Raw genomic sequence first — 10,264 nt, 5'->3', positions numbered from 1 at the left:
GGGGGGGGGCAGAGAGCGAGAGGGCAACACAGAATCCGAAGCAGGCTCAAGGCTCTGAGCTGTCAGCACAGAGCCCACCCCCCACCCCCACCGGGGCTCGAACTCACGATCGGCGAGATCGTGACCTGAGCTTAAGTCAGATGCTTATCTGACTGAGCCCCCCGCCAGGTGCCCCTGGAGATGGGTCCTTTAAAAAGGTGCTAAGCACCAGGAGCACGTGTACACAGAGGGCAGGCCGTGTGAGGACTCAGGGAGAAAGCGGCCAAGGAGAGGCCTCAGAGGAAACCAACTGTAGGGACGCCTTGATCTTGGACTTTGAGCCTCCAGAACGGTGAGATAACACACTCCTGTTGTCTAAGCCCCTCAGTCTGCGGTACTTTGGTATGGCTGCCCTCGCAGGTTAATACGGGATCGTTAAAACACAAGAGGTCTGTTGATAATACCCTTGGGTAGACAGTAGTGAGCTTCCCACAGGCAGTTCCAGTCACCGATCTGGTGATAACTTGCCTTCTGCACAGCGATGATGGTACCTCCCTGATCCATCACTAAGCTGAACGGAGGGGGCCATACAGGCTTATACAGGCAGCCTCCTCCTGCCCCGTGAAACACTTCTCATACTACATGTCACAGAGAAGCTGTTCACCGCGTTCCATTTTCTTCTCTGGGTTTCCCCTATGCCTTAATTTTTCTTCCTCACCGCAGCTAGACAGCCCGTCCCCCCCTCCCGGCTCCCCAGGTCTGGTAGAAATGACCCTACCACTTTCCTTCTTGAATTTTCTTTTCAGGCCTCAAATGTACAGATTTGGACTCATCATACTTTTTGGCCATCAGAACGCTGGGACCATTGGCCCACGCATGGCCCTCTTATAAAAGAATTAAATAACTGATTATTACCATTATGTAAATAAAGTCGCCTGAACTTATTGTCCAACATGAGAACCAAAACTGGGGTTTACAAGTGCTTTACTTTTGTAAAGATACAATTTGGTGGGGGGGAGGGGGATGGGGCGGGCGGGGAGACTGGGTAGCTCAGTTGGTTAACGTCCGGCCAGGTCATGATCTCGCCTTTTGGAGTTCGAGCCCCTCTTTGGGCTCTGTGCTGACAGCTCAGGGCCTGGATCCTGCTTGAGGTTCTGTGTCTCCCTCTCTTTCTGCCCCACCCCCGCTCGTGTTTCCTCTCTCTCTTTCTCTCATAAATAAATAAATATTTAAAAATTTAAAAAATATATACAGTCTGTAGGGCTGCCTGGGTGGCTCGGTCCATTAAGCGTCTGACTCTTGATTTCGATTCAGGTCATGATCTCATGGTTCATGAGTTCAAGCCCCACATCGGGCTCTCTTTTGTCAGTACAGAGCCAGCTTCGGATCCTCTGTCCCCCTCTCTCCATTCCCTTCCCCTGCTCATGCTCTCGCTCTCTCTCTCTCTCTCTCTCAAAATAAATATTTTTTTAAAAATACAGTTTTTTTATTCCACTTATCTACATTCCCCCAAAATGTATTGTTTCGTCCACTCTGTCTACATTTTCAATTTGTTGACACAAACTTGTTGATGTGTTCTGCACTACCCTATTGTTTGGACCCTGCTTGTCTGTCCCATGTCCCCTTTTACTCACAGTGACAGTGCTAATGCCCCTGCCTCCTTTTGCTCTTTTTTGTTTTTAATGTTCATGTATTTTTGAGAGAGAGAGAAAGAGTGCAAGCAGGGGAGAGGCAGAGAGAGAGGGGGACACAGAATCTGAAGCAAGCTCCAGGCCCTGAGCCATCAGCACAGAGCCCAACGCGGGGCTTGAACTCACGAGTGGTGAGATCATGACCTGAGCCAAAGTCGGACGCTCAACCGACTGAGCCACCCAGGCGCCCCTTGCCTTTTCTTGCTCTTGATGGGGATTGCCAGAGATTATTTTGTCTTTCCAGAGAAATCGACTTTCGGTTTTATTGTTCTTCTCTATTCAATCATGGCTTCATTGCTTTCTACTGTCATTTTTTTGTAATCTTGTTCCTTCCACTTTCTTGGGTTTACTCTTTTGTTCTAACCTTTTAAGCTAGACAACATAAGGCATGCGTTTTCAGCTTCTCTTCTTTACTCCTAGAAGCATTTAATGTTGTGACTTTACTGTGATCGCACTTTCACTGCATGACACAAGTTCTAGTGCGTAGGGTTTTCGTTATCACGCGGTCCTTTGTATTTTTTATTTTATTTATTTTAATTTTTTTTTAATGTTTCTTATTGAGATAGAGAAGGATGGTGGGGGGTGGGGGGGAATAGAGAGGGAGGGAGACACAGAATCCAAAGCAGGCTCCAGGCTCGGAGCCGTCAGCACCATGGGGCTCAAAGTCACGAACCGCGAGATCGTGACCTGAGGCCGAAGTTGGACGCCAACCGACTGAGCCACCCAGGTGCCGCCTTTCGTGTTTTTTAAATTTCCCATTGTGATTTCTTCAACCCATGAGCTACTTGGAGGTGTTTCTTTTTTTTTAAGTCATTTTTAAAATCTTGATATTAACAAATTTTATTTCATTGTTTCCTTCTGTCTCCCTCTTTTGTTTCTCCAACACTGGTCTTGGGCAAGGGAGCCAGCAGTTTGTGCTAAGTCACAGTATTGGAAGGAACCAGGACTCCCTTGACCTTTCTTCCTACTTACTTCCTAACAAAATGAAGCCCGGAGCTCTGCCGGTCTCCTGCCTGCCCCTGCCCCCCAACCAAAGCCCTTCAGCTGAGTCTATATCTGCGTGTGCTTCTTTCTCAGCTCAGTGGAGATGGTCCTTTCCATCGTTGAGCTCATGCTCCTGCCTCTTCCACTGGGACTTTCCTTCCTAATGATCTCTTCTCTCTTTCTGCTTCTGTCTCTCCTCTCTCCTCAGAACACAAACAGTTCATTCTTTCCTCAATGTTAAAAATAAACTAATAAACCAGGAGAACAATCTCCTCCTTAATGCTGCCTCCTGTCTTCTCTCTCCTTGTACCATGAGATCCCTTCAAAATATCCACTTGTATTCTCTCCTCTCCACCGCCTCTGGCCCGTCTCTCATTCCACGTTAACCCAGCTTCCGTGGCACAGAGACAGCGTGTCTAAAAGCCGGTGGCTCCCAGTCTGCAAATTCAGTGCCTTGTCTTGGTCCTCACCTTGTGACCTTCCAGGGGCACAGGCTGCCCTCGCTATGAGTGCCCTTCCTTCCTTGGCTTCTAAGATGTTTTCTCCCTGGTTTTCCTGCCACCTTTCTGCCAACTGCCTCTCAGCCTCCTCTGCTGGTCCTTCTTCTCCTGCCCAGTCTCGCACGTGTGCCACCGAGGGTTCTGAGCTTGACTTCTCCTTGCTGGACACTCTCGGCCTTCCGGTGCCACCATATCCTGCCCATCCTAAGAAGACCCACGGCTTAGCCACCTGAGCTCCTCACCCTGCTGTCTGCTGTTGTCAAGGCCTCAGGCTCAGCGAACGATACACACTGTGGCCTCTTGCCCAATTCCAGGAGGAGGGAACACGGATTGCTCAGTGGTCCTTGCATCAGAGGGACTAGTCAAAGTGGGAAGGACCATGTGCTTCCCTTCAAAGAGGAAGGGTTAATGCACCAGGTTCTGGTGACAAAGCCGGGTTAACAGACAGAAGTACATGCCCAGGAACCCTCACTGGTATGTTCTGATCAATGGTTAATTTTTTAAAAAACTGAATTTGATCAAACTGATTTTGGACACAGGCATAATTCTTATGGATCAACTTTATAGAGCGGGTCAAATTTCAGGTGGTATATTAGCTTCCTAGGTCTGCTGTGACAAAGTACCATAAACTGGGTAGCCAAAATTTATGGTCTCACAGTTCTACAGGCAATAGTCTGTGATCAAGGTGCCAGCAGGAAGGCTGATGGAAAGTCTTACGGCACCAGCTGACTTCACCACCCCATTCCTGCAGAAAAGGAAAAAAAAAAAAACAAGTTCAATTTCTAGAGAAATTCAAGCAAAGGCGCCTTGGGCTTGAGGATAGCAGACACAAAGGAGGGTCGGATAAGATGCAACACAAAACAAGAGAATCGGAAAATTCTGAAGGCCCCCAAAGCTTTCAAAGCAAGTTAGAAAGGATCAGGAACCCAGATCGCTAGTGGATTCTCCGCGGCAAAGCTGTAAGCTGGAAGATGGTGTAGCAATGCCCTTTGAAGTTCTAAGAAGTTTTTCCAACCGAAAATTCTGTTCCACCCAAGTGATCAAGACATTTTCAAATATGCAATGCCTAAAACTTTGCCTTCAATGGCTTGGTGCCCATGCTCCACCAAAACAAGAGAATAAACTAAGAAAGGAAGACATGGGGTGCAGGAACAGGGGATCCCCAAAATGAGAGCGGCCAATGAAATTCTCCAGAGGATGATGAGGACATATACCAGGACGATAGCCGTGTATCAAGTCTAGAGAAGGTGGAGGGCTCCAGGGGAGACATTTCCAAGAAAATCAAAGGATCTCTTTCGTTGAGGAATCTGGTAGAAGTACTAGTTATAGAACATAGAACATTGAACAGTAAATAAACCAGTTATTAGCCCCGGGAAAGTTGTGGAAGGAAGCAAAGTAGGGAGGAAGGGAAGGAGGAGATGAAGAAGAGGAAGACAAAGAAGGAGGAGGAGGAGGAGGGAAGGGGGAGGGGGAGAAGGAGAAGAAGGAGGGGAGGAGGAGGGGAAGAAAGAAATGTGCTATAACTATATATCTCCATTGTGAACAGAATTTCTATGGTCACATGTAAACACCTAATTGTAAGGTGACCGTGTATTATCATATGATGAGGATGTGGGGAGAACATGCACAGCATGGGTGTCTGTGGGTGTCTATAAGATTTTCCCTCCAAGATTCTCCATATATCCTTTGATACAAAAAGTCAATAGATAATATCTAACTTGGAAAAATAAACAAATAACAAGCATGGTCATTAGAAAAGCAGAGCTAAGTACCAGAAGTAACGCTAAAAGAATGAAAAATTGGTTGCCTGGCGGTTGGGGCATGGGGTTGGGTTTAGAGGCATAAGATACTGTTCTCTTTATATGTCTTGTAGTAAGCACTCTTTGACCTTGCAATTTGTGTACATATATGAAGTTGATAACAAGTTACATTTATGCTAAACTCTTTTCAAGAGAAGTGCTGAGTATCCCTTTTTAATTTAGGGACTCTTTCAGCTCTGCCCACCAGTTGGTTCTGCTAGCCCATGCCCTGGGGCTTTAGAACTGCCCAGGGACTGACATGTCTCCACCCCATGACCAGACACGAGAAGAGAACACTACTGGTGGACGAAAAGATTTTAATTAAGCATCCAGACAAGCACCGTTAAAGAGTGAGCGAGAGTAGTTCTCAGCCCTCTCAATGTCCTGTTTCTTATCTGCTTGATTGAATAGCAGAGAGTGTACAACTAAGGATATCTTTGTGGACCAAAAAGTGAGAGAGGTTTGGGTTTTGTTTATTTTTAATCCCAGTTTGTAAACCCCCAATCCGATTAAATAGTCCAAATTGTCCAGATGGGTGGAAATGATCCATCTGGGAAACAAAATGTCTAGTAGGCTCCAAGATGATTAGATGCTTTCAAGTCTGGGGTTTTGGCCGCATCCACCCAAGAAAGACTGAGGTCCAGTGCTCAGACAAGCTCCTACTTCCAAGGCTTCTGTGAACCTCCAAGCCTGCCTTCCGATAAATACTTCTCATCAGTAGAAGCAGTGCAGAAAGGCCTGTCTGGAGAATATTCTCGGGTTTTTTTTTAATGTTTATTTATTATTTTTGACAGAGAGTGTGAGTGGAGGAGGGGCAGAGAGATGGGGGGTGGGGGCGGGACAGAGGATCCAAAGTGGGCTCTGTACCCACAGCAGCAAGCCCGATGCAGGGCTCGAACCCACGAACCGCGAGATCATGATGAGAGCCGAAGTTGGACGCTCAACTGACTGAGCCACCCAGGTGCCCCTGGAGGAATCTCACTTAACATGAGGGTGAGCCGTCGTGGAAGAATGAGGGCCTTGTCCTTTTCCATGAATGTTTAGAGCAAGCTCTGACGAAGCATCCAAAAAAACGTTCCCAACCTACACCCGCCCCCCCACTCACACACCGCAATCAGAGTCAGGAATCCAAGAGTGCCAGTGGTGTCTCATGCCCGTGGAGCTGGCCTGATGGAAGTGCCCAGCCTGCAAAAAGCAAGGCTACTGGGTGCACGCCGTGATGACGATGCTGTCCGGACTGGGGTGGCGAGCCACGTTTTCCATTTGTTCGTCGGGAGTTCACGACGGTCGGCTCTGCAGGGACAAGAGTTGTATGTATCTGAAACCTAGGCATGATCTCTCCTTTGACCTGCATGACCGTAGTGAGGGGCTGTGTGACTGGGGAGAAAGTGAAATCAGGGAAGGCGGCCTGGTACAGTTATCTGCGTCCCTATTGATCTGCAGGTTTGGATCGCTGCCTGGCCTCATCAGGAGTGACATCAGCACGGCCGGGCATTTCGTCTCCACCTGTGAACCCGGAAAGCACTTCTGAGGGCAATGAGGCGCTCAAAGCCTCCGTACCCGCCTTCCCCACCCCCGGTAAACCGTATACTTGCAAAGATGCAGAAGCCTTGCTCCTTCGAAGGATGCGTCTTGATAGCTTTTCCATGTAATGCAAAGAAAATAAAGGAGACAATGAAAAGCCTCCCGTATACGTATTTCCCCCATGGAACATTTTGGTGCTAATCTGACAGCAGGGGCGTGTACTGATCCTCCCTTAGAGAAGTTTCCAGCTCTGATGACATGGAACATACATGCTTGCATGAGCACATTTTGTCTGCATTTACACCAAGCTCTGAACAGGATGGAGAGCAGAAATCCTCACTGGAAGAGGCGAGTGCCTCTGAAATTCACCCACCTCTGGCCTGTCTTTGAGTCCTTCTGATTGACTCCTATTTGAAAAAGGGAAATGTAGTTTTCACGCCAGATCAAAGGTAGTAAATAAGTATTCGACGTTTTGGTCAAATCCTAAGTAATTTTGTGAAATTGCACCCACTTTAAAATATTGAGTAATGGTTTTCAAGCCTGAAGAGAGTCCATTTTTAGACTTAAAAAAAACTTTGGTCAAAGCCTTAGGGAAAAAAAACGTTAAGTTTCCATATTTTCAAAGTGGGTCAGCCGTGGTTTTCGCGTTTGTTTGTTTGTTTCTGCTGAAATTCACAAGGCTTCTGGGATCAGCCATGTTGAACAAATAAAGATGAGGCAAACGAAATGTGATCTGAGATCTTGTCCGAACGATCTGACATTCTTCCAGGAGAAGAAGAGCCTCGATCATCCTGAAGTCGCTTCTACCCCTTTAAAGTCTGGCTCAAATTTTACCTACCTGGAAGCCAGTTCTAAATATATATCCTGGACCCTTGAAGTGAAATATCCACCTTGTCCACTGTTATCTCCTTCGTTCTCAGACAGGATTATATTTGTTTGTCCTTAATCGTCCTTGGGGTTGGATGACTCTTTGCGATGTTTTTTTCTCAAACGTACACGTCACCCACTGTTTCTAGAATGTGATCTCAGAGAGCAGCCTGGGTCTCCCCGGGGCATCCAGAACAGGACTCTATCCCCAGCTGCCCCACACGGTTCTTGTCCACCTCTCTCGCTGCGTGTTTGTGCTAGTCACGGAAATACATATACCGTTTGATCGGCTGTGGTAGAAACGCGACTAAAAATCGCGGGAAAATTTTATGCTTGGAGAAAAATATTAGGTAAGGATTTTTTTGGATAATACTCAAATCTCTGTAAAGGGCATGGTGATTCTATAAACTGTATTAGATAAATACATTATAAGCAACAGTGGTTGTTAAATAAACAAAACTACGATTAAGATAACAGCTGTGATAAATGGCTTCACATAAACAATAAAATACTTAGACACTTAAAAGGAACAGGAGAGCGACGCCTGGGTGGCTCAGTCAGTTAAGCTTCTGACTTCGGCTCAGGCCGTGATCTCACGGTTTGTGGGTTCGAGCCCCACGTTGGGCTCGGTGCTGACAGCTCAGAGCCTGGAGCCTGCATCGGATTCTGTGTCTCCCTCTCTCTCTGCCCCTCCCCCGCTCATGCACACAGGCGTGTTCTCTCTCCCTCTCTAAAATAAACATTAAAAAGATTTTTTTGAAGGAACGTGATAAATTCAAAGAGTATAAGAGTAGAAACCAGAACACTGGTGTTCTCATTCAAGGAATCTTTAGTTTCCTTGTCTTAAATTAAAGGGAGCCGATGTGATCTTTATGAAATGTGTAGGATTTAACCTGCCGTGTTTACTTCTCTTTGTACAAGTTGTTTCTAAGCTTACGGAGGTATCATATGCCTCTTATAAAAATGACCTCTCCCGGGGCGCCTGGGTGGCACAGTCGGTTAAGCGTCCGACTTCAGCCAGGTCACGATCTCGCGGTCCGGGAGTTCCAGCCCCGCGTCAGGCTCTGGGCTGATGGCTCAGAGCCTGGAGCCTGTTTCCGATTCTGTGTCTCCCTCTCTCTCTGCCCCTCCCCCGTTCATGCTCTGTCTCTCTCTGTCGAAAAAATAAATAAATGTTGAAAAAAAATTAAAAAAAAAAAATGACCTCTCCCTATTACCTCTTCCTGCCAGACCCCTTATGCACTTCTATATGCCGTGTGTGAGTATGTGTGCACGTGTGAACACACGGGAATCTTTTGGGGACATAAAAGGCATTATAACACACGTATTGTTCGAGCTTTACTCTTTTCACTTAATACCTGGCATCTTTCCTTATCAGTACATTCAGATGTATGTCATCCTATGAATGGGCATCATATCACAGTTGTTCCTCTATTAAAAAGCCATCTACGTTGGACCTTATTTATTTATTTTTTTTTTTGATATTACACATAGTGCTTCTGCAAACATCCTTGCACATACATCTTGGAGCATGTATATAAATACTTTTGTAAGACAGTTTCTGGATGAAAAATATCTGGGGCAAAGACTTTGTGTACTTTTAATTTTGATGGTACTATTTTATTTTATTTTATTTTTATTTTAGAGAGAAAGGGAAAGCCCAAGGGAGAGAGAATTTTAAGCAGATTCCACACTCAGAGTAGAGCCCAACTTGAGGCTCGATCTCACACCCCTCAGATCATGACCTGAGTTGAAACCAAGAGTCAGACACTCAACTGACTGAGATACCCAGGCATCCACTGATGGGTACTTTCAAATTAACTTTTTAAGGGGCTTTGCCCTCTCACTGACAGTATCTGAGAGTGTCTCTTTCTTCACACAATTTTTTTTTGTAATGTTTATTTATTTTTGAGAGACAGAGGACAAGCAGGGAAGGGGCAGAGAGAGAGAGAGAGGGAGACACAGAATCCGAAGCAGGCTTCACGCTCTGAACCGACAGCACAGAGCCCCACGTGGGGCTCTTACTCACAAGCCATGAGATCGTGACCTGAGCCGAAGTCGGACGCTTAACCGACTGCACCACCCAGGCGCCCCATCAACGGCTTTTTATTAGTGTTCATTCTCATTTACCTTTTTTCTCTTTTGTATGTGTTGGTGTCATCAAATGTCTGACAGTCTTACTGAACATTCCTCCTCCGGAGCCAATTAATAAATGCAGCCGTATCAGTGACTGGATTGCATTTCATTTAATCTTCCTTTCCCTCGGTGAGTCTTTCCCCTGAACTGGAGGGCTTGGGTGGAAACGAGGAGCATGTGGTGGGGGCTGGTACAGCCTAGTGGCTTCAGCATTTCCAAGGCAAGAAGGGTCTTTGTTTGACTTCTGAGCCGAGTTGCCTTTCTTTCTGTGTTTTCTCTTCCATGCTGCTGTGAACATTTGAGTCCCAGCTTTGCTCTCCAGCCTCGACCACTAAACTAGGTCCTTCCATTTATTTGAAGAGTAGCTCTGGGGGTAAGGGTTGGGGGGGGCAGTTTCGGTTTGGGAGCAACTCCCTTGAAGCTAGCCAGCCTCTGGGGGCCATGAGGGAGAAGGCAGTGATTGTCCCCGCTGCCCTGGAGACAGGCCGCCTTTTGTTACTCACCGTGTAGGTCACTCACAAGACCACTCCTGCCCTGGCTGGAGTTGACTGTGATTTCTGAAAGTCTCCTACCTCTGAAACGACCTCCTCTTTCACGTGTTCTGGACTCCAGTTCTCCCAAACCAGCCCATCAAGTGATCCTTAACTGGGGGCAATTTTATACTCCTTCCACCGGGGGGCATTTAGCAATTGGAGACATTTAGTCGTCATGGGCTGGCGGGGGGTGTCACGACTCTGTAGCAGGTGGAGACCAGAAGGGCCGATGATCATCCTGAAATGCACAG

The 10,264-nt window shown here is 46.8% G+C and overlaps 2 long non-coding RNA genes across 2 annotated transcripts; one reads left to right on the top strand and one right to left on the bottom strand.

Moving 5' to 3' along the window:
* Positions 1-3,004: 3,004 nt before the first annotated feature.
* On the bottom strand, positions 3,005-7,403 carry LOC121020473 (uncharacterized). Its single transcript, XR_005786148.1, has 3 exons — positions 7,316-7,403; positions 6,063-6,246; positions 3,005-3,899 (listed from the first exon to the last, which is right to left on the bottom strand). It is a non-coding gene; the product is annotated as an uncharacterized LOC121020473 (long non-coding RNA).
* A 157-nt stretch (positions 7,404-7,560) lies between these two features.
* On the top strand, positions 7,561-9,579 carry LOC121020474 (uncharacterized). Its single transcript, XR_005786149.1, has 2 exons — positions 7,561-7,694; positions 9,520-9,579. It is a non-coding gene; the product is annotated as an uncharacterized LOC121020474 (long non-coding RNA).
* Positions 9,580-10,264: the final 685 nt, after the last annotated feature.

Source organism: Herpailurus yagouaroundi, unplaced genomic scaffold (assembly GCF_014898765.1).
Source record: "Herpailurus yagouaroundi ecotype Mexico unplaced genomic scaffold, PumYag 250, whole genome shotgun sequence".
NCBI classification, from domain to species: domain Eukaryota; kingdom Metazoa; phylum Chordata; class Mammalia; order Carnivora; family Felidae; genus Herpailurus; species Herpailurus yagouaroundi.
This window is presented reverse-complemented; position numbering and strand designations above follow the sequence as displayed.